The sequence below is a fragment of the Chiloscyllium plagiosum genome, unplaced genomic scaffold (assembly GCF_037043375.1).
Source record: "Chiloscyllium plagiosum isolate Xiang-an unplaced genomic scaffold, Cpla_swu_hap1 HiC_scaffold_41, whole genome shotgun sequence".
Taxonomy (NCBI): domain Eukaryota; kingdom Metazoa; phylum Chordata; class Chondrichthyes; order Orectolobiformes; family Hemiscylliidae; genus Chiloscyllium; species Chiloscyllium plagiosum.
The window spans coordinates 1,707,295-1,732,068 of record NW_028270179.1 but is presented as its reverse complement, the minus strand read 5'-3'; the positions used below and the strand labels follow the sequence as shown (position 1 = coordinate 1,732,068).

General features: G+C 44.1%; 1 long non-coding RNA gene across 1 annotated transcript; it reads left to right on the top strand.

The window, feature by feature from the left end:
• Positions 1-21,453: 21,453 nt before the first annotated feature.
• Positions 21,454-23,558, top strand: LOC148138123 (uncharacterized). Its single transcript, XR_015754054.1, has 2 exons — positions 21,454-21,797; positions 23,298-23,558. It is a non-coding gene; the product is annotated as an uncharacterized LOC148138123 (long non-coding RNA).
• The last annotated feature ends 1,216 nt before the right edge of the window (positions 23,559-24,774 follow it).

Sequence of the window (24,774 nt, the reverse complement as noted above, 5' to 3'; positions counted from 1 at the left end):
CTATCCTGCCCCTGCCTATCCCTCATTCAGTTCAAATTCCCTAATCAGAATTGTGCTGAAGAAGGGTCACTGCATTTAAAACGTTAATATATCTCCACACATGTTTTCAAGTCTGTTGAATTTCTGTAGCAATTTCCATTTTGCTGTGTTACAGTTAAATCATTCATCTTTGTGCTAGCCTCACACTCGAGCAAATTGAGCTCCAAGTCTTTTTTTCAGTCATACTGTTCAGACACATGTCAATTGCATTGACAAAATTAGTGGGGATACAGTAAGTGAAGTAACCTCCCACGGGCAGCAATATTCCAAGGAATGTCATGTTGTTCAGGTTGTTACAGTTTTCATATATTCTAAGTTAACTTCATTTACATTGAGATCATTTACGGAAATGATTTGGAAGGACACCAAGACTATTCTGAGAATTGCAAACAGATGTTAACTGCGATAATAGTCCATTTTCACAATGTGTCGGGAGAGACACCGCCCGTGTTTGATCTGTCTAGTTTCAATTTTCATTCTCCCTTGTCAGCACCCTCCTGGCTCACATAGTAACGTAGAAGGTCTTTCCTTTGAGGTTCTGTTTTGTAATTGGCCGCGTTTATTGACATTGAGGTCCATGTGCAGTATGCTAAACTGAGAAGATGGCTCACGAAAAATTCAGTTGGATTTACTGAAAAATACTTAACTCGAGACTGGGTAAATGACTGGAAAGACTGAAAGAATGGCATATGGGAGAGTGTTAGATATCAGTTCATTAAAGTTCACAACCCCTCTGGTTTTGTGATGTAACACAATTTCTCTCAGGTTTGGTTCAAAATTCTGATTCTCCACCGCATTCGAACGCCAACGCTGCATTTCTCATGATTACGCTTCGCATTAAAATAAAACACATCAAACACATTTTAATGAGCAGCCACTCCTTCTGGAGCTTCAACTATCTCCTCTAAGTGTACTTCGAGGGACTCACCAACACGAGTTTGAAAAACTTTATTCGCACATCTCATTTAAACTTCACCACCACCCACCCACACACCTTGAACTCATGACCCCCTCCACCCATAGATAAAGCTTGATAAGTTGCATATCCATCCCATTAACAATCCTATAACTTCTCACAGATCGCTCATCAAACTCCAGCATTCTCGTGAAAATCGTCCAGAACTTCATCAATCTGAGTATCGTCTGCAAACTTATTAACTGGACCAGCCACGTTTTCCTCTGAATGATTAATGCATATCACAAATAGCAGAGATCCCAGCACTGATCCCTGTATAACACTGCTAGAGACAACCCTCCATTCTGAGAAGCCTCCATTAACCCTTAACATCTGCCTCATATGACTTAGCCAAATCTGAATCCATCTTGCCAGATCTCCCCTAACACTTCGTAAATTTATCTTTTATACCAGCCTGCCATGGTGAAATTGTCGAATGCTTTAATAAATTCCATGTAGATAACATCAATCACTTTGCCCTCATCAATCATCTTCATTCCCCGGCAAAAAAAAACTCGATCAAGCCAGTGAGGAATGACCACGCCTGCAGTAAACCATGCTATTTATGGCGAATAAGACCTTTTATTGTAAAGGTGCATAGATCTTGTTCCTGGGAATCTTTTGCAATAATTTCCCGACCACTGATGCGACACGCACAGGTCTGCAATTTCCAGGATTATCCCAGTGACCCTTCTTAAATAATGGGACAACATTGGCTATTTTACAGTCCTCTGGAACCAAGTCTTCGGCCAAAGAGAATACAAAAATGTCTATCAGTACTCCAGCAATTTAGTGTTTTGCCTCCCAAAATATTCTTGGAAAGATCCCATCAAGTGCGGGGGATTAATCTATCCATAACGTTTTTGAAGATGCTCAAAATCTCTTCCTTTTTATAGCAACTTTGCGAAGAAATTTGTCACTCTGTTACCTGAGATCATTCTCCACCAGTTTCTTCTTTTTAGTGAATACTGACACAAGGTATACATTTCGGGACTCACTTACCTTTTAGAATCATATAAACTCTACATCGCGGAAAAAGTTCCTTCAGCCCATCAGGACCACATCGACACGCCAGAGTACATCGCACACAACGCGTTCTTCCTATACATCCCTGAACACTGTGGGCAAATTAGTATGGTCAAATCACCTAAAGTACACATCTTCAGATTGTGGGAGGAATCTGGAGCAGACCCGTGGAAAATGTGCAAACTTCACACAGATGATACCAGAGATATTAATCAAACCCAGGTCCTTGGCACTGTGAGCCTGCAATGTGAACTACTCAGCCATGGTACCTCCCTGAGCTCGACACCTGGATTCGCTCCTTTGTCCTTGACAGGGTTAACGTTTTTCCTGGTTACCCTCTTTCATTTTGTAAATGTATGATAACTACATTTATGAAAACCCTCAGCAATCTCTTTCGTTCTGCTTGCTAATCATTTCTCATCACCTCTGATTCTCTCAGGAAAGTGCCGCTCCTGAATTTTTAGCAATTGCCAGTTGAAATACTCACAAGTGTCACGTGTTGATTTCCACTCAGCACGCGGCTTCAAAAATACTTTTTTTCCACTTGCTGTCGTATATTTGTTAGTTTACCTTTCCCCAATTTCACACCGTCACCTGAGGACTGCTGTGATCCCCCATCTGTGTGCATCTTAAGACTCACGTTATATCAAAAAATAATAACACTGAATGGCCTGGACAAAGTGGTTGCTGGAAATATGTTACCAGTGGTAGCAGAGACGAGGGCCCATGTTAACAGAATCAGAGAAAATGGAAGATGATTTTGGAGGCGATATGGATATATTTCCTCAGCCAGAGAGGGATGAATATGTGGAACTCACTGCCAAAGTACGCTGTGCAGACGAGGTACTGAGCACATTTTAGCAAAGATAGATAGGTTCTTGTTTATCAAGGGAATCCAGGGTTACAAAGAGAAAGCGGGAGAGTGGGGATTAGAAACATATCAGTCTTGTTTGAATGTCAGAGCTGTCTCGATGAGCTAAATCGCTTAATTTCTGTGCCAATGTGTTATGGTATGATGAGATTTTGGTCACTACTCCCGAAACGCGCTTCAGCACTGAAACTTCACTCACCTGTCCCAAGGCTCATTTCCAAAGACCAGGTGCAGTTTGACGTCTTCCCTGATTGAGCTACTTACAAACTGTGCGAAGAAACCCTCCTGAACTGTCCTGACAAATTCCACCTAATGCAAGCCCCGAGCATGAAGTGATTCCCAGCCAATTTGGGAAGTGAAAATCACCCATCACCACCTCCCTTTTTAAAATCATATTCCCAAACATGATCCATATATTGGATTAGATTAGATTCTCTACAGTGTGGAAACAGGCTCTTCGGCCCAACCAGTCCACACCGACACCCCGAAGAGTAACCCATTTCCCTCTGATTAATGCACCTCAAACTATGGGCAATTTAGCATGGTAAATTCACCTGAACCGCATATCCTTGGACTGTGGGAGGAACCGGAGTACCCGAATGAAACCCACGCAGACACGGGGAGAATGTGCAAACTCCGCACAGATAGTTGCCCGAGGCTGGAATCAAACCTGGGACATTATTTCTGTGAGGCAGCAGTGCTAAACACTGAGCCACCATGCCGCCCCTCTATCTCACGCTGGATTTTAGGAGGCCTGTCGTTCATCAAAAACATTATGATTTCACACTTGCCATGCCTGAGTTCTACACAGATTGCCTCGCTGCAGGAATACTGTGATGTATCGTCCGTCACTTATTATTAATGGATACTCCTTTAGCAGGGATGTAACTCACTCACACATTCTGTAACTTTTTCTACCACACCACAAATATCTCAATTCTGGGACATCCAGCTATTGGTGCTGTCTCTCTTTCAACGAAGAAATCGCAATAATTGTGTAATCACCATAAAGTCATTGTACAAGTGCTCACCAAATCTGTCGGTTCACTTACCTTGCCTATTACATTTCTCACATTGATACACGTGCATTTCTGAACACCTCCCCTGCTCCTTTGAGCAGTGAATCAAAGCCTGGTTTACCCTTACTCGGGTCTGCCTTGATTTCTAACTCTTCCTCAACTTCTGCATGTACTACCCTACTCCGCTGGTTACCACTGCTCTCCCAAATGAGACTAAACGCTCCCCAACCAGTCTAATAAGTAGTACCAGTCCCTTCCCCGAATCAGGACATCAGCCCCAGTCCCAACGAGGTATAAACAGTCTAATGTATACATGTCCCACTTACCCCAGAACTGGCCAAATCTCCAACAGCATCTTTTTAGCCACGTGTTGTTCAAAGATGTCCTGTTGTTCCTGCTCTGACTATCACGTGACAATAGCTGCAATCCTGAGATAACTACATTTGAGCTCCTACATTTTAATTTCCGTCCTCGTTCTCGATATTTTACTTTTCGGACCTCCTCATTTTTTCTAACCTACGTTGTTCGCACCAACATGTACCACAACCACAGGCCAATCTGGATTGTCCTGCAACCGCTCAGGGATATATGGCATCCGCGTTTAAGGGACACAACCTACCCTAAAATCACCTACTTATTCCCTTAACAATTGAATGCCCAAAGATTACATCTTTTCTGTGCGCATTTTTCACTCCCTCTGCAGCAAAGCCAACCATATTTGCAGCAAATTAGATGCTGCTGATCTCCAAAACGCTATGTTTGTTTTACAGGAGAACATCCACAGAGGATTCCAGCACTTCACGCTTAGCCGTCCTGACCTGTCTTATTGAATCTGAGTCTGTGGTGTGACCACATCTCTATCCATGCTGTTCACGATAATCTCCGATTCTCAAACATTTTCTCAGTGTTCGCATATCGGACAATGTAGACGGTACTTTGGATTCCAGCTGCCACATGCTCCCATTGTATATAAGTAATCCAAACAACATCAAATAATGTTAACATTAAATTGAAAAAGCTGCAGCTGCATAATCCGATAACAATTTCGCAGAACTTACCTGATACTCACCAGCAACAGCTTTCCAAAGTTATTTCGGATTGCACTCCAGGACCCGCTGGAACGCTCACTGCCAAATTTTCTGTGATGCTTAGATTAGAGTGGTGCTGGAAATGCACAGAAGGTCAGGCAGCATCCAAGGAGCAGAATATCGACATTTCGGGCAAAAGCCCTTCACCAGGAATGGAAGCAGGTAGATTTCAGGGTGGGGAGATTCGTGGGTGGGGGTGGGTGGCTGGGGAGAAGTTAGCAAAGAGTACAATTGGTCATTTCGGGTGTGGATGGAGGTGATCAGTCAGAAGGTATGTTGGAGCGGATAGGTGGGCAGGGAGATTGGCAGGTATGACATGTCATGAGGACTGTGCTGAGCTGGAAGGTTGAAACTACGGTAAGGTGGTGGAGGGGTAATTTGAAAACTGGTGAAGTCCACATTGATGCCCTGGGGTTCAGTGATGTCACGATGTTCTGTCTCTTCTTTCTGGAAGTTACATTTCTTTTCTTTTGTAGAGGATGGAAGAATGGAACACTGGAGGTTAGCAAAGACTAGGCCCTTATTTAAAATGGGCTGCAATTGAAAACCATGGAACTAGAGACCAGTAAAACTAACATCTATGCTGAGTGAGTTATCCGAAAAGATTCTGAGAGATAAGATAGACAGGGTTTGGGTTGCAAAAGTCACCATGGCTGTATGTGTGGTAGATCATGCCTCAGGATTGACACATCCAACACCTGACAACGGTAGAATGGGAAAAGACGTTTAGATTAGAAGATAGAATGGCGAATAGCAAATCAGAAGATGGAAGACAGGCAGGAAATCTCGATGAACGGTAGTGTAGAACAATCGGTGAAATGTCGTCGGACATGGACTTGGTAGCAGAGTACTCAGAAACCGGGGGCGGGGTTTATCGTTTTGATGGACAACGTACAGTTCAATCCGACGGAGGGGAATGTGCAGGACACGATGAGGCACCGATCCTCAGACCGATAAGAATGTGGGGTGGGTCGAGAATGTTCATCCTAACAGGTGAGGACCAACGAGGTACTGTGGTTGGAAGGAACATGACAATAAAATTGGAAAGCACACCAATCGACAAATGAGGGCGGAGATTAACGTGTTGCAAGGTCATAGAAAGAGCCAAGCGAATGGAGGGATTAGGCCTCAGAACAAGATGGACACATGCACTGATCATTGGAGAACAGTGTAATGGTGGGAAGGGACGATGGACATGAGAGGCGACCAATCCGAGAAAGAGGGATAGGTAATACCTCCTACTTTCAGTTCCACCACCCACCTCGCTATGTTCTCTAGCTCCCAACGCCCAACCTAAGACCATGTACAAACCTTACCCTCCTCCACGCCTCCTTGAACTGACCTTATTTGTCCATTTTTCTTTCAACTGAGGTATCACAAGGACTCCCTACCTGGTTCCTCTATCACTATCCCACCTAACGTTTCCCTCGCTGCAACCCTTCACCCTCTTTATATCAGAACTCACTGACCCCTTTCCCATTCTTTTGAAGGCTGTGGAATGGGAAATGGCCTTGCACATTTACCATATCATGAGTTTGATAAACCTCTATAAGGTCACGCCTCAGTCTCCGTTTGTTCAGGGAAGATTGCCCCAGTGTATTCAGCTTCTCCCTAAATCTCACATCTGGAGGGCTGGTGTAAGATGCAAGGAGATATTGAACGGATGCAGAACTGGGCTGATAAGTGGAACGTGGTATTCAAAATGAAAAACTGTGCAGTCATTCATTTTGTAAGGCCGCATTCGAATACAGAATACAGGGTTAACGGCAGGATTCTTGGCTATGGGAAAGAACAGAGGAATATTGGGTTTCATGTCCATAGATCCCTGGAAGTTGCCACCCAAATTGATAAGGTTGTTAAGAAGGCCTGTATTGTGTTGACAGTCATTATCGGCGGATTGAGTTTGAGAGCCAGAAAGTTGTTCTGCAGCTCTGTCGAGTCCTGGTTAGATCATACTTGGAGTATTGCGTTCATTTCCCATCATCTCGTTACAGGAAACATATGGATGCTTTAGAGAAGATGCAGTGGAGATTTATCAGGATGCTGCTGGAGTGGAAGGCATATCATAAACAAATGCTTGAGGGGGCTCGGCATTTTCTCATTGGAGGGAGGAGGATGAGAGGTCACTCGATATACGTGTACAAGAGGTTGAGAGGCCGAAAGAGATGTGGATAGCCAGCCACTTTTCATTTTCTCATGGCGGTAATGTCTGTCATGAAGGGACCGAATTTCGAGATATTTGGACGAATTACCTTAATGTTAGGTCCCTTCATGATAGACATTTCCTTTTAAAAGCAAATATTGTCATGCAGCATACAAGGAGCAGGAGGGAAGGCGTTTCAGGCATTTCAATAAGGATGGTGTGAGTTGGAGAAGGAGGCTGAGCATTGAATTGAAGTGTGGGGTTGACTTTGGGGGAAAGTAGATATGAAGGAGATAGGTAGAGATTCGCACGGATCTTTGTGGATTGAGGAGGAGAATTTATTCCCAGTACGGTGTGTGATGGAGACTTCGCAGTAAGGGTTTCAGGAACTAAATAAAGTGAGGACAGCAGATGCTGAAGAGTCAGAGTCAAATCAATGTTTCGCTGATAAAGCACAACATGTCTTGCTGTATCTGAGGAGCAGGAGAGTCGATGTTTTGAGTATAAGCCCTTCATCAGGAGTGTCGAGGGAGAATAGGGCTGAGATGTAAATGTGGTGAAGGTGCGGGTGAGTGTGGGGCTTGATGGAAGGTAGATCGGATGGCGGTTCCTGGATGTAGTTAGGGGATGATTGTGATAGGTCGGTCAGCAGGGTAGAGAAAAAAGTTGGGATGTAAGATGGGCAGGTCGGTCAGATCAACATGGCAGTGCACATTGGAGGATTCGGTCTTGCAAGTTGTGAGGGAGGTGAAATTTGGAAACTGGTGAAGTCAATGTTGCTGCGGTGCAGTTGTCGGGACCCAAGGGGAAGATGATGTGTCCTTCCTCCTGTGAGTGGGTGGCGTTGAATTGACAGTGGAGGAAGCTCTGGAATTTCATGCACTGGGGTAATGTGAGGGGATGTTGAAGTTGTTGGTTTGATGTCTAACATTCCAGTCGTGAGTGACGTGATGAGTGCAGACGAGCAATGTTCTCTGAAACACTCACCAAGTTGTAGCTTGGTCTCCCTGATGTAGAGAAGACTACGTCGATATCATTCGATGCAGCAAATCTGTCCTGTTTTTCTCTCAGTGCTTCCACTATTTCACTTTCCTGAATGCAGGGCTTGTGCCCAAAACATCTACTTTCCTGATCCTCGGATTTCTGCCTGATTTGCTATGCTTTTAGCAGCGTAAAACCTTTCGCCAATGATTCAGGGATCTGATCGCACACTTTCTCACGCACGTGCACACAACGACTAAGGGACACGAATGTCAAAATACTGTGGATATTTTGAAACATTGAATCTCCATTAAATAATCCCTGATGTCTAACACAGAATGTTGACACAGCTTGGCCAATCTCAGAATTCACCTCTCCCGACTTTCAAACATGGTATTGGAAACAGTGTTGCATTTGAAAGCAGTAGATCGCAAATGGGCTGCGGACGAATGTTCATGTGCATGTTAAGTAGCGGAAATCTCGCACGGAATGAAAACAGAACACAGAGAAAATGAGATGCTGGAGATCAGACTCGAGAGTTTGGTGTTGGAAAAGCACAGCAGGTCTGGCAGCAATGGAGGAGAAGGATATTCGACGAACTTCATCAGGAATGAGACTTGTGGGTGTGGTCTGAGAGATAAATAGGACGACGTTGGGCTGCTGGGAGGTAGCCGGTAATGCAGTGGGTGGATGAAGGTGAGTGAGAGGATAGTAGATCAGAGGGTGAAGGGATGGACGGGTTCGCAGTGTTGTGCTGCGTTGGAGGCCTGGGACTGGAATAAGGTGGGGGTAGGTGAGATGAGGAAGCTGTTGCAATTCACATATATCTCATATGGTTGCAGGGTCCCGAGGCAGAATATCTCCTCCAGGCGTCAGGTGGTAAAGGTTTGACGGGGAGGAGGCCCAGGAGCTGCATGTCCTTGATGGAGCGGGAGTGGGAAATGAAGTGTTCAGCTGCAGAGCGGTGAGGTTCGTGGGTGTGTCAAAGAAGTTCTCTGAAATTATCCACAAGAAGGCCTCCTGTGACTCCAATGTACAGGAGACCACATCAGGTTCAACGGATGCAGTAGATGACAATGCTAGATTTACAGGTGCATCTCTGAAGGATGTGGAAGGATTTCTTCGGGCCTTGGACGGATGTGAGGAGAGTGGTGTGGGCGCAGATTTTGCTCTTCTTATGGTGGCAGGGCAAGTTGTCAACGTGTGCGCTGGTGGGTTGTGTGGACCTGAAGAGGATTCGCAGAGTGAATTGTCTTTTCGGAATGCTGATAGGGGTGGAGAGGGAAATATGACTCTGGTTGTGGGGTCCGTTTGGAGGTGGATGAAATAGCATAGATGATGAGTTGTATGCGGACTTTAGTCAGGACTGCGGAGTCCTGTCTTTGTTGCGTTGTGATGGATGGTGTTCAAGGGCAATGGTGCGTGAAGTGGAAGAGATGGGCTGGTGGAATCGTCAATATTTGTGGGAAGAGAAGTTGTAATTGTGGAAGATTGAATGCTTCTGTGTCTTTCCGAGTTGGAATTGGTCATCCTGGGAACAGATGTAGAGTAGGCAGATTAATTGAAAATAAGGAATGGTGTTTTGTCAGGAGGTAGCATGGGAAGAGGTGGACTCTGGGGAGCTTGGGGGTCTGTGTGCTTGGAGAACATCTCTGTGATTAGACACTTGCTAGAGACGGTGATGACGTGGTCCAGGAAGAGGAGAGAAGCTGTTACAGGCTGGATCTGTTTTCCCTGGAGCGTCGGAGGCTGAGGGGTGACCTTGTAGAGATTTACAAAATTATGAGGGGCATGGATAGGATAAATAGACAAAGTATTTTCCCTGGGATCAGGGAGTCCAGAATTTGAGGGCATAGGTTTAGGTTGAGAGTGGAAAGATATAAAAGAGACCTAACGGGCAACTTTTTCATGTGGAGGGTGGGACAGGTATTGAATGAGCTGCTAGAGAATCTGGTGGAGTCTGGTACAATTACAACATTTGAGAGGCACTTGGATGGGTATATGAATATGAAGGGGTTGGAAAGGTATGTGCCGGGTGCTGGCAGGTGAAACTCGATGGGGTTGGGATATCTGGTCGGCATGGACGGTTTGGACCGAAGAGTCTGCATCCATGCTGTACATCTGTATGACTTTATGATGATCCAGGTCGGCGTGGAAGATGTTGGTAAAGTTGATGAACTGTTCAACCTCCTCGGGGGAACACGAGGCGCTGCCGGTACAATCATTACTGTAGCGGAATCACAGATGTGGATTGATGCCGGTATAACTGCGGAAGATGGACGTTTCCACGGATCCGACAAACAGACAAGCATAGCTTGGTCCCATGCGGTTGCCAATGCCCACCACTTTTGTTTGGATGAAGTGGGAGGATTGGAAGGAAAATTTGTTGAGGGTAAGGACCAGTTCAGCCAGGCAGATGAGAGTGGCAGTGGAAGTGTACCAGCTGGGATGGCGTGAGAAGAAGAACTGGAGGACTCGGAGAAATTCATTGTGGTGGATCGACCTGAACAGGGACTCGAAGTACATGGTGATGATGAGGCGTTGGGGGCCAGCGAAGCGAGATTCTTCGAGGAGGTGATAGTCATGGCGTTGTCAAAAAAGTAGATGGGGAGTTGCTGGACTAAGGGGGGCAGGATGGTGGTGAGCGAGGTAGAGATGAGTTCAATAGTACAGGCGTAGGCTGAGACAATAGGTCGACCGGGGCAGTCATTATGTGAATCTTAGGAATGAGGAAGAAAATGGGGAAGAACCCGAGAGAGAGAAAGACAGATAGAGTTGAGATGGTCACCTTCTCCAGGACCTTTACACAGGAGCACTGTCAGAAGGAGGCAATGTCCCTGTGATACTGACTCCACACATTTCATTCAGAATTTCTCCCATGTTTTGAGGTTTAAACGTCGCCATGGCAGATAGTGCAATTTGAATTTAATAAATAAACCACAGTTAAATAAATGGAGAGGGAGCTGTCTATTCCCATGTTTAGGGGAATTTCATGACTAGTGGTGCACGTTTTTAGGGGGAGAACAGAGAGATTTAAAATAAAAAAACGCGAGGGATTTTTTCACAGATAATGATTCATGATGTGGAATAAACTACCTCTTGTAGTGGCGGGTGCAGGTAGAATTACACACTGCATAAAGCATTTGGTTGGATGCAGAAATAGGAAATGTTTGGAGGAATGTGGGCCCGGAAAGTACAGGTGGGACTAGTTTAGTTTGTAATCATGTTCGTCATGGACTGGTTGGACCAAAGTGTCTGTTTTGTGCTGTGTGACTCTGTGACCAATGTGTACAGTCATGACCATGGCACTCATGGTCATTGTTTGAAAAATTCATCTGGTTAACTGATGACATTTCGGGAAGGAAATCTAACCTGGTCTGGACTACGTGTGACTCCAGGTCCACATCAATCTGTTTGATTCTTAACTCTCCTCTGTCAAATTATGAATAGACAATGAATGATGGTCTAGCAGGCAATGCCAATTATTCACTTGTTGTGAATGATTTTTTAAAAAGTGGGAAGTTTGAAAATGCAATCTCGCCTGATGTGTTGTGACGAGACCTGACGAAAGAGTAGCGCTTTGAAATGTGGAATTTCTCACTAACAAAGCTGATGGTTCATACAAAGGAGAAGATATAACAATTTCAACAAGAATGCACATGGATACGGGTAGGTATACAGATACAGAAAGATAATATTTTGGTCATGTGAATGGTCCAAATAATGACCGATACATGCTGCTCATACAGAAAGAGAAACGAGGATATTTTGGGTTGGGAGAGTGCAGCAAGTGATTATCTCGAGGACCATTATACCCACCACTGAGAACTGGAATTGTCCAATAGATAACGAGAATTGTAGGTTTAAAGTTAAGCAGTAGCAGAGGCTCAGAGGAGGTTATTCCTGAAGATCAGCGTTTCCACTGCGCAGATGGCCACCCAGGAAAATACACAAGGGAGAATCACTTGGAACACCAATCTTCAAGAGTGTCTGAGAGTGATGCAGCACGGAAACAAGGTCTTCGTTCAAAATTGTCCATGCCCACTACGTTTCGGAAACAATATTAGTCCCACTCACCTGCATTTAGCCCATATCCTTCTCAACGCTTCGGGTTAATGGATTTGTGCTTTTAAATGGAAATGTACCTGCATCTACCATTTCCTCTGGTCGAACACTCAGCATCGGAGCTACCATCTTTTGGAAAAAAATTGCCTCTCAGGTCCCTTTTGAATCTTTCTCCCCTCGCCTTTCAAATATGTCTCTTTGTTTTTAACTCCCTCAACGTAGGGAAAAGATATTTGCTGTTCTACCTCTCTTTGTCCCATATGATTTGTTAGGCGTCTACAATGCCTCATCCTCCGATCCTGCACTGAAAATGTCCCAGTCTGTTTTATAAGTCAAAACTTCCAGTCCTGGCATTAACCTTGTAAATGTTTTCTGAACCTGGTCCAATTTAATAATGTCCTTCTTGTAACAGGGTGACTGGAAATTGACACAGTCCTCCAGAAGAGTCCTGAATATTAAAGATTATATTAGAACTCCGATACTCAGTGGTCTGATCAATGATGGCAACCGTGCTAAACACCCTCCTAAATATCCTGTCTACCTGTCAAACAAAGAACGATGGACTGGAACCTCTGGGTCTCTCTGTTCAATACCACGACCCAAGGCCCCATGTGTAAGTCCTGCCCTTGTTTGCGTTACCAAAATAGAGTATCTTGCGCTAATCCTAATTAAACAGCATCTGTCTCTTTTAAGCCCTTTGGCCCAATTGATCAAAATCCCTTTGTAATATTAGTTAAGTTTCTTCACTGTTGACTGTAGTTGCATTTTTGGTGTCACCCGCACTTACAAAACATGCCGACTCAATTCTTATCCAAATCGTTTAAATAAATGACAAACTGCAGCGGACCCACCTCCGATTGTTGCAGAAAACTACGATTCACAGGCCACCAGGGATTGTGCTATGATGCTCTATCGTCAGGGGAGTTAACAGACTCTGCATGTCTCTGATGAGTTCACAAATGATAATCTTCTCCCCCGGGCCAGAAAACACTCCATCAGAAAATATAAGCCATTTTACTCATGAGACAGAGGCAGGTAAGGAAGGAATACGAGTGTGAAGAAACTTTAGGTGTGAAGAGATGTGGAAGAAGGAAGCTGACATAAGTTTGAGGAAACATGTAAAAACAGGGCTCTGCAAGATTGCTAAGGAAGGAATTGAGGAATGGATTTAGGACAGCGTTAAGGCGGCATAAAAAACCTTTACGGGAAAGATTAAGTAAAAACCCGAAGCATTCTACATTTATGCGAGTAACAAGACGGTGGTGAAGGCACGGCCAATCACAGGTTAGATTAGATTTCCTCCAGTGTGGAAACAGCCCCTTCAGCCCAACAAGTCCACACCGACGAACGAAACAGCAACCCACTCAGACCCATTCTCCTTACATTAACCTCGGCTACTGCACCCAACACTACGTGCAATGTAGCACAGCCAAGTTACTTAACTTGCACATCTTTGGACAGTAGGAGAAAACCGGATCACCCGGCGGCAACCCATGCAGACGCGGGGAGAATGTACCAAATCTACGCAGACAGTTGCTCGAGAAGGGAATTGAACCCGGGCCCTTATCACTATGAAGCAGCAGTGCTCACCACTGAGCCACGGTGACAACACAGGAGAGTCGATAGAACATAGAACATAGAAGAATACAGCGCAGTACAGGCCCTTTGGCCCTCGATGTTGCGCCGATCCAAGCCCACCTAACCTATACTAACCCATTATCCTCCATATACCTATCCAATGCCCGCTTAAATGCCCATAAAGAGGGAGAGTCCACCACTGTTACTGGCAGGGCATTCCATGAACTCACGACTCGCTGAGTGAAGAATGTGGAGGTGGAGAAGGTAGTAGAAGGTAGTAGAAGAATTCGTTGAATATTTTGCTTCTTTACTAACTGAGAGAGGGACCTTGTCGTTGTGAGGATAGCGCGAAACAGGCAGGTGTGCTCAACAGTTGAATGTTTAGAAGGACGATGTGCTGAAGTTTCGGGGAAAACATGAGAATAAAGAAGTAGCCTGGGATGGGATATATGGAGGGATATTTGGATAGAGATGGAATACACCCACCGTTACGACAGAAAGCCAGGGAGGAGGATGCTGCAACTTTGTCAATGATCTTTACATCCTCATTGTCCATTTGATTAGTACCAGACATTTTGTGGGTAGGAAATGCCATTACCTTGTTCAAGAAAGGGAATAGGGATTATCCTAGAAATTACAGACAAGTCAGTCTTACATCAGTAGTGGGCAAAGTATTTCAGAGGACTGTGAGTGAGAGGATTTATCATTCCTTGGAAAACCATAGTTTGATTCGACATAGTCAGCATTGTTTTGTCAGAGGCAGGTCAGCCTCACAAACCTTCTTGAATCATTTGCGCATGTCACAAAACATATTTATGAAGGAACAGCGGTGGATGTCGTGTACATAGAATTCGGAACGTTTTAGTATAAAGTTGCCCATGGGCTTATTCAGAATTTATGGAGGCATGGGATACAATGGAATTATGCTGCCTGGGTACAGAATTGACTGACTCATCAAAAACAGAATATAGTGGTTGATGAAAAATATTCAGTCCGAAACATTGTGAGCAGTGATGTTCCACATGGATGGGTTCTGGGACCGTTGTGATTTTTAAAAATGGCTTGGATGAGTTAGTAATTGTGCCAATGACACAAAGTATTGTGTAGTTGTAGATAGTGTAGAAGGCTGTGTGCAGAAGTTCCTTCGTGCCGGCCCTCGACCAGTGCCCACTCCCTCAGCACTGACCCACTGAGAGTGCCCACTTTCTCAACACTGACCCACCAACAGCGCCAGTCCCTCAGCCCTGACATGCTGACAGTGCCCACTCGCCAGACCTGACCTCCAGACAGTACCCACTTCTTCAGAACTGACACTATGACGTGCACACACCCTCAGCACTGATCCTCCAACATTTTCCACTCCCTCAGCGCTACCCTTGCACAGTGTCCACTCTCTCAGCACTGACGCTCCGACAGTGTCCGCTCCCAAAGCACTGACCATCTGACAGTGTCAGCATACGTTCAGTCCGGTCGCAATGCCCCACCCAATGTCCTGCTGTGCGTCAAGAAGAGACAGACCTCAAGTGAGTGGCAATATAATGATTTTATTTCTTGAAACTCTGCATTATTTGACTCGCTGAAGTTACAGTATTCGATGGGTCTGGCGAATGTACACTCTCACACGGCTTATTTTGAGGTCGTGTCTGCTACTTTGGTGTCCTTCCCACCATCTCAACCATTGCGCAGGCAGATGCAGCAGCCATAAATCAGAGGCAGAGACTGCTTCTCCGGATCTCTCCCGGATCACAGCCAAACAAACAATACAACCCTCTGGCCCTGTGGCATCCAATTGCCGACGCTGAAATGCAGTGTGATAGGTCATTGGTTTGTGGTACTCAGCGGCGGTGCATGAGACAATGGCCATCTATCCATTTCCACTTCGTGTTTTTTTTTTAATTCAGCATCCCCATTTACTCATCTGCATTATGCATTTCATCATTCCATATCTGATGGCTCATATACACTTAGATGCACAGTCCTGTGATCTAACTGCTTCAAGTGGAATACACTAGGAATATGGTGCACAGTTCCCCTCCTACTATTCTTCGGTTAGTCCCATGTTGGAAGCCCTATCACGGTCCCTATCTACCTATCACTCAGACCACGCTGGGAGCAAAGTATACCATTCCCAGGTCCGTATCTCTCAGACCACACTGAGAGCCCCGTGCACTGACTCGATCTTCCTATCATTAAGTTATATCCCATACTGGAAACGCGGTGCACAGTCTCCAGCTCCCTATTCTTCAGACCACATTAACTCTACCACCGGTTCGACGACACTGGTTGCACTGTATACAGTTCCAATCTCCATACCGTGGAATCAGTGAGAACTTCAGCTGGTGGACGTTAGAGCCAGGAACATTTGGATCTGGAAAAAAACAAGTCAGACAGCATCTTAGAAGCAGGAAAATCGACGTTCATTCGGAAACGCTTTCGAACTGAAGCGTTGACTTTCCAAATCATGTGATGCTGACTGACCTTTTGTCTTTTTCAGGCCTCGCATTTTACCGAATCCCAACTCCTAATGCTTCAGTTGCATCCACAACAGAACACTGCACAGTTCTGTTATCCTTTTCCTGAGGAAAATCAAGTGATCGCTTCCTTAGAGCGAGCCTCCGATTTAAGTGGAGATTTGCAAGGGTCCGAAAGAAGCAATCATTTTCTCGGATGATCCCTTCACTGTCTACTCCAACTGGGGATTCATGAGCATGCCCACGGTAGGCTCCTATCTCAGCTGGTACCATGACCGTCAGGCTATTGGAAATCGCTAGGTTATTCGCCTGAAGGGAGAGCTTGGACGGCATGGAGGCATGGCAGTCAGTCTCCACAGAGACTACTTATTTTATACACTGATGTTACTGGAGAATCAGTTCATGGGTAAGTGGTGTGTGTGAATGTGTCCATGTAGTTATGAAGATATATTTGTGAATATATGTGTGTGTGTGTGTGTGTCTGTCTGTCTGTCTGTCTGTCTGTCTGTCGGTGTTCATGTATGACTGTGTGTACGTGTTTGTATATGTCTGCATCATAATGCATGTGTGCATTTGTGTCTGGGGGTGCGTTTGTGAATCAGCACGTCTGCGTGTGTGTGTGTTATTAATTATGTGCGTGTGTGCATCAATATGTACTTGTGTCTGTAAAAGTGTGTGTGAATTAGAGTGTGTGAATGTGTGTGTGTGAGTCACTGCCTGCGTGTGTAGTGCATGTGTGCATTTGTTTGTATAACGTGATTGTGTGTGAAAATTATTCCTTCGTTTTTGACATTATTACTAAATGGACACACTCTGATATCAGATCCATTCAATTCGTGCTCCAGTCACCACAGTGAGAAGCTGGGCAAAAAATGTGGAAAACACATTCAATTTTGGGTTTCTGCTGCAGGGTCAGCTGTTCAGTGCATATCAGGCATTTTGTGCCATGTAGCTAGTTTTATCATTAAATAATCCATGACAGCTTCTGAGCATGAGCAGAAAGGGATTGTGCACTATGAATCCATCCTGCACCTTTATCAGATCATGGCCAATTCGAATATCAAAAAGATCAGTGTATTCTCGTGCTGTCACTTTGCAAATTGTGACATATCAATTTCAGTTTTGGAACTTTTACAATCATTGTGCATCTTTTTTTTCATTAGATATCCTCATCTGATGTCCTCGAAAAAAAACTGCCAGCCGTTCCACACACATACCACCTCTCAGTAATATCCTGTGATAAATGTCTTCCAGCTTTGCAAATCCTCCCCAAATTCCACATCTGTAATCTCATCTAGCATTAAGATTCCACATGGCCGGGTGCTCTTGAAGGTGAGATTGCATGGAATCCAGAAGGATCTGGCAAATTGGATACACAATTGGTTTGATTGTACGAAGCAAAGGTAATAGTGGAATGATGCTTGTCGGACTGGAGTCCTTTGACTAATGGAGTGCCCCACGGGACAATGTTTGGCCCAATGGCGTTTGCTATCGATACCAATAATGTGAATGAGAATGTACAAGCTATGCTTACTTGGTTTGCAGAAGACTCAAAATTGTGTGATATCGTGGACAGCAAGGAAGATTATCAGAAATTGCAGTAGACCCTTGACTAGCTAAGGAAGTGGACTAATAAACAGCAAATAAAGTTTAATACACATATGTGTGAGGTCTTGCATTTTGGAAAGTCAAGGCCAGGAATAGTTTCACGGTGAGTGGTAGGGCCTCACGGAATACAATGGAACAGAAGGGCTTTGGAATTCATGTGCATTGTTCTGTGAAATTGGAATCAGATATACACACAGCAGTGAAGACGGCTTTTGGCATGCTGGCCTTCAGCAGTCAGTGCTTGGAGAATAAAAGTTAGGAAGTTATATTGCAGGTTTTCAGGCATTTGGTGAGACTGCACATGGAGTATTATGTTGAGCTCTGATTACCTTGCTGTGGAAGGTATGTTTTTAAATAGGATTTAGACAAGCGAGGACATTTTTTTAGAGTGTAGGACACGAAGATGGGATCTCATCGAAGTGTATAAGAGAATAAGAGGCGTACATAGTCTGAATACACTCTTTTTTCCGAGGGTTGGAGAATCAAGGTTAAAAGATACCAACAGTTTACATTTCGACTGGAAAGAATAAAAGGGAACCTGAGGAGTAACTTTTTTACACAAATGTTGGGACGCATGTGGAATAAGATGTCTATGTACGTGGTTGGGCCGGGTGCATTAACGGCATTTAAAAGGAATTTGGGCATATGCATGAATATAGAATGTTTGGAAGGATATGAGCCAAGTGCAGGGAAAAGGGTTCAGCATGGATAGACGTTTTGGTTGGCATGGACCAGTCTGAGGCAACAGGCCTGTTTCTGTGCTGTGGGTGTCTATGCTTCAATGACTGCATTTAAACGGTTTTTTCTTATTCTAGCTGCTTTCTTCATATTTTCAGCTCTTGTTCGGTATGTGAGTGTAACCACAGAGATGACGGGTTAATCTTAGAATGAGAGATCGAGCAGTTATAGCGTCAGCGAATCATAGAGATATAGATCACGGAAACTGAACCTTCAGTCCTAATCGGCCATTCCAACCAGATATTCTGAATCAATCTTTTCCTATTTACCAGCACTTTGCTCATATTCAGCTAAACACCTCCTATTCATATAACCCTTCTGATGTATTTTAAATATTGCAGTTTACCAGCCTCCACCTCTTACTTAGTTCGCTGCATCCTGACACTCACCACTCCCTTCGTCAAAACGTTTCCCTTCGGTACCTTTTAAAGGTTCCCCTATCACTCTAATCCTATGCCCTCTCGTTCTGGAATTCCCCCCAAAACCAAGAACAATGACCCTGTCTATTTACTCAAGCCATGTCTCTCATAATTTTATAAACCAACGCTAATTCATAAATGACTGTCTGACGCTCCTTCAGTCTCTCCCTGAAGCTCAAGCCCGTGAAACCGGACAAGATAATCGTATATCTTATCTGAACCCTTTCAAGTTTCACAGCATCCTTCCTTCAGTGTCCAGAAATGCACGAAATATTCTGAAAATAACCTAACCAATGTCGTGTGTAGCCGTGACATGAGCTCGCAAATCAATGTACTGCCCAATAGAGGCAAGCATACCAAACGCCTTCTTCACTTTATTTAGAATACTGTGATCAGTTCTGGTCACCTCATTCTCGGAGGGATGGAGAAGCTTTAGAGATGGTGCAGATACGATATACCAGGATGTTTCCTGGAGTGGAAGGCATGTCTTCTGAGGAAAGTTTGAGGCAGTGAGAGTTTTTCTCATTGAACTGAAGAAGAATGAGTGGTCTCTTAATAAAGTTGGACTTGCTGACGAGAGGCATAGATAGTGTTGGTTGCCAAAGACATTTCGCAGTCCAGAAAAGCCTATCACGAGGGATAATAATTTTAAGTTGATTATAGGAAGCTTTTAGTGGAGATGTCAGATGTAAGTTATTTACTCACAGAGTGGTGGGTGCGTGGGATGCATTGCCAGCAGTGATGCTACAGTCAGACACATTGTGGACACTAAAGCGACTTTTGGATAGGCACATGGATGACTGTAAAATTAAGAGTATGTAAGTTAGTTTTATCTGACAGCAGGATACATGTTCGGCACAACATCGACAGGTGAAGCACCTGCACTGCGTTGTATGGTTTTATGTTCTGTGTTCTACGAGTTATGCTCTATCCCGCCTATCAACGACCCAATTTCAAGGTACTATGTATCTTGCTCCCCAAGGTACCTTGCTCTCTTTGTTCAGGAATGCTCCCAAGAACCTGACCCATTAACGGAATAAGTCTTGTCCTGATTTGCTTTTCCAAACATCGCCACGACTTCTATGTTCTGAACTGCGTTGATACTTGACCGAGCATTCCCCAAATGTTAATATTTCTATCAAATAAATGTCCGAATGTCTGGATGCACCTAAACATCTTTAAGTTAGGATATTTGACAGGACTCAATTTCCCCAACAGCGGAAACCCAGCGTGGCGTGAAGAGATCTTAGCACTACCCCATAGGAAGGATACGTTTTTGATGGAGGGAGTACAACATTGTATTACAAAAATAATAGCTGACCTTCAATGTTAAGTTAACATGATTAAACAAATTAAGCTTTTTGCCTCGAGACTTTAGAAGATCAGAGATCTGATGGAAAACTTTAAGCTATCAACGGGGCAGTGGTAGAATGGGGAGGGGTAAAGGTGGATTAATATTCATTTATCCTGCTGATTGGATATTTTCGAACTAGTGGACAGAATGTCACTGTTAGGGCCAGAGTGCTCAGGAGAGATGTTAAAAAGAGTGTCGACACACAAACGATCATGGAAGTTTGAAACGGTCTTCCAGAAGTCACAGTGAATTATGCATCAGTTGTCCGATTTCTTTTCTTTATATGGTTGAATTTGAAAGTTCTCTGTTAATCATATTTTTAACAGACTACGTGACATAGTGAGCTTTTCTGGTTGTTTGGTTTAATTACAGAAAGGCTCACCACCGAGTCACAATATTATATTTAAAACTGAGATACAAAGGTAGTTGAGCATTGAGGGGATCAAAGAAAGTGGGAGCATGGAGGTAGAAACTTATCAACCTTGATTGACAGATGAAACAGACTCCATGGGGCAAATGACCTAATTTTTGCTCTGACATCTAATGATCTTGTGGTCCACAGAAGAGTGAGGAAGTCGAAGGACATAAAAGTATGTCTATCGCGATGATATTGCATTTGCACAAGCGTGAGGACCTGAATGGTCTCTTCTCCTTCCCAGGATGTTCCTACCGAGAGTGTGCGGTATGATATATTCTTTAATAATCGCAATTTCGTCGCTGATGTGTACAACATACAAAGCATATGTTATATTAACGTTGATAATTGTATTCAAGTTGTGCTCATTTCATTAAGACCAAATGTAACGTGAATGAACGATTATGCCTTTATGTCAATCAGTTATTTCTCAGGGATTCCCGTTCCCTGGTTGTTTTCAATGTAATATGACATTTTTCACGAAAGCATTAGCACGCAGTGTTGCTTTATTTGATTTAGGAATAAGGTTCACAAGTACGAAACGAATAAAATATAAATGTAACGAAAAGGGTCAGCCATTCAGTCCAGTGTGTCACTGCGAGCACTTTGTGGGAGAACTGAAAAGAGCCAGCGCAGGAACGATGGTTTACTTCGCTTGTCCAGTTTGAGCATTGCCTGTGAAGTTTCATAATGTCAACAACTATACAGTTGGACCTCTCTGTTCACTGATAAATGACTAATTGACAGAAACGCTTAACCTTTAATTTCAGTTACATTTCATCTTAGTTTGTGAAATGACTTTATAATGAACACAACGTGGATCCAATCTTCAACTTGATCTCCGGTTATTAACTACAGAATAGCGTCTCATTTGGTATAAAGTGCCTCCCTGTTACAGTCAGCTCATCGTGACTCTGAAAGACTCTAGAGAGAAAGATGAAATCACTGGTTTTGCTGCAAATCGTTCTGGTGCTTGTTGAGCCAATCATTGGGGATGGACAACCAAGACCAAGGCTTTTCTTGACTGGTTAGTGCATTTATTTGAAAACGGGCTAGAACTCCACCAGCCCCTCAAACGTGTGCTGTTTTGCAATTGAATTTTGACTGATTGTTTGCCTTCTTTCAATCAAGCCGAATTCCCATCCCCACCTGCTCTGAATGAAAAGTTATCATTCCATTTTGGAAAATTTTGGAGGAAATTTTAAATTTAATTTGCTGATTATCGACCCTCAAAAACTGTTCACAAATAAACTGTTCTCAGCAGCTTCGTTTCCATGTTGTAAAGGGAGACGTTTAAAAATCTCTCTTTAACCCGCCGCTCCCGAACTCTGCAATATCCCCTAGTCCCGATAACGCTTGTTGATGCCCAGACCACTCTAATTCTGATTAATTCTAAGAGATTAGGCAGTGACTCGTTGTTTGCATTTTGTTCAGCTGCCTTAGCCCCGGGTTGTGGAATGCACTCCGTACAAACACAATATATTCTCGAAAACAATACTTAAAACAAAACAATTGACAAATGGGCGGCACGGTGGTTCAGTGGTTCGCACTGAGGCCTCAAAGCATCAGGGTCCCTGTTCGATTCCAGCCCCAGGCGACTGTCTGTGTGGTGTTTGCATATTCTCCCCGTGTCTGTGTGGGTTCCCTCTGGGTGGTCCGATTTTTCTCCCACAGTCCAAAGATGTGAAGTTCAGTTGGATTGGCCATGCTCGTGCTAGGTGCATTAATCAGGGGAAACTGTGTCTGGGTGGGTTACACTTCGGCGGGTCGATGTGGACTTGTTGGGCCGAAGCGTCTGTTTCCACACTGTCGGGAATCTAATCGAAAAGTGCTTGATAACCTGCTCGTGTGTATCTCCTTCTGTATTGTTTTCTTCCTGTTTGAAAGAAAACACTGTTCACAGAGTTATTTTACGTATCCATTGATTAAGTCACACTGGGAGCACTTTGCGCAGTTCTGGTCCCTCTGTCCCTTGCTAAGATGCTACTTGGAACAATTAAGGAATGGCCTTGATCTCCCTGGGTAAGACAACACAAGACCCCTGTGAAGCTTCATATTCTTCTTATCTCTCGGTTTTACCTTACTTCGTTCACACTGGGATAGGACCTTGTCTCCATAGCCCTTAGTTACTTTCCAACCTTGTTCACTGTACATAGAGATGGTTCAATCTGCCTTTGTATGACCACATTGTACATGGGTCTGGACTCCACATCTCTCGGTTCAGAAACAGTTGCAGGGCAGTGTACAGTCTTCTGCCAGTGACTACAATGGGAGCAAGTGGACATTTCTAGTCTCTATATCCCTTCATAACACAGCACTGAGAGCATTGGTTGCGGTATCATCTTTACACCCCTTAGTAAGGCCACACTGAGAATACTGTGCAAAGCTCAGGTATCCACCTCCTCGATTCAATCACTCTAGCTTCACTAGATAAAGTTCTGGATGTCATTATACTTGATTTAGTGACACACTGAGTGTTAATTGTTTTGCAGTGGACATCACTGTACTGTCCCTTTCTCTTTAATAGGTTTCTTCAAAGCTTGTGCATTTGAGAAAGGAATCTGTAAACGATCCCCTTGTCTTCAGCATGAAATCACGGTAATGGGCATGTGTGTCATCGGAGGATACTGCTGCAAGAGAAAATCGATGTGAAGTAAAATGAATCTAAAGAGAAAAACGTGAGAGGGGCCAAGTGATTTCTGTAAATTGACTATGTTCTATTGTGTAGATCTAATGACACTTCACCTGCTGATTTCTGAATTGTATCAATAAAATTCGTTGCATTGTCTGTTGTCCATACCCGAGTGATTTTTTCATCCATTTGATCGGAAGGAGGGAAGATCATAGACAAAAAACAGACAGAATCATTCAAAAATTGTAGTTCCAATAACGCGAGGCTCACAGAATCACATAGTGCAGCCACATGCATCCATCACCACCCGCCGGGAGGCCCTGTCGTATTGGAAGATATGGTAAAGGAATCTTCCTGCTGGTTCCCACCTTCCACCCTCCTTCAGCTGATGGTCTTGTCCTGTACAATGTTAAACAACAATCATAAACCATTAGTGAGAAGCCAGCCCTCCAAATCCATTCTGACTTTCGAACATGAATCGCCTCCACCCTGAACGTTTCGGTTTCTCCAATGATTCTTTCAATTATCCGAGATTTGAACACCAAAATATTCCTGGCGAGGGAAACTGCAAAAAGGGGAATATCGTTCTTGCCTTCCTTCTTACGATTTTCCTGCTTCAAATACATCTATCTACATCATCATTAGTAGGAATACAGATCACTCAGTCTGGTGAAGATGAAATGTTGCCTTCACTGAGAACACAGTTCTGTTGTTGGATACAGACATTGTGCCAAATACAGCAGAAACTGGACAGATCGTGAACCTAAAATCTGGGCATCCATGTTGCTTCAATGCAGCTTAATACATTAACAATCTCTTAAATCATGGCGGGGCATTTGCCTCATCCATTATTATCTCACAGCATCCCCTGAAAGACCTCTGACAATTCCTCTCACCTTGGCTTGTGAGGAAATCTCCAGAGAGGTTTGGAGAATCTCTGCAGCTCATCATACACATGGGACACTGTTGTTTCGGAGCTTCCGTGGTGCTGGGAGCAGATTTTGTTTTTGAATGTGGCTGCGAAACATGCACTCTGTTTTCATAGAATCCCGAAACTGAGGAAACAGGTTTTCGACCCAATGGGCCCATTCCGACATTCAGAAGAGTAACACACCTAGATGCAGTCCGCTGTCCTACAAACTTACATTTCTCCTTGCTGATGCATCTACCCTACAAATCCTTGAGCTCTATGGAATATTTAGCAAGGCCAATTCACCTAACCTGCACATTTTTGATCTGTGATAGGAAACCGCAAAACCCAAAGGAAACCCACGCAGACACTCGGAATTGAGTGCATGCAGGTCCTGCCAGAGCTGCTGAGTTGCTCCGGATATTTCCTATTCTATTATCCCTGAGCCAGAAGGTTCTGTTT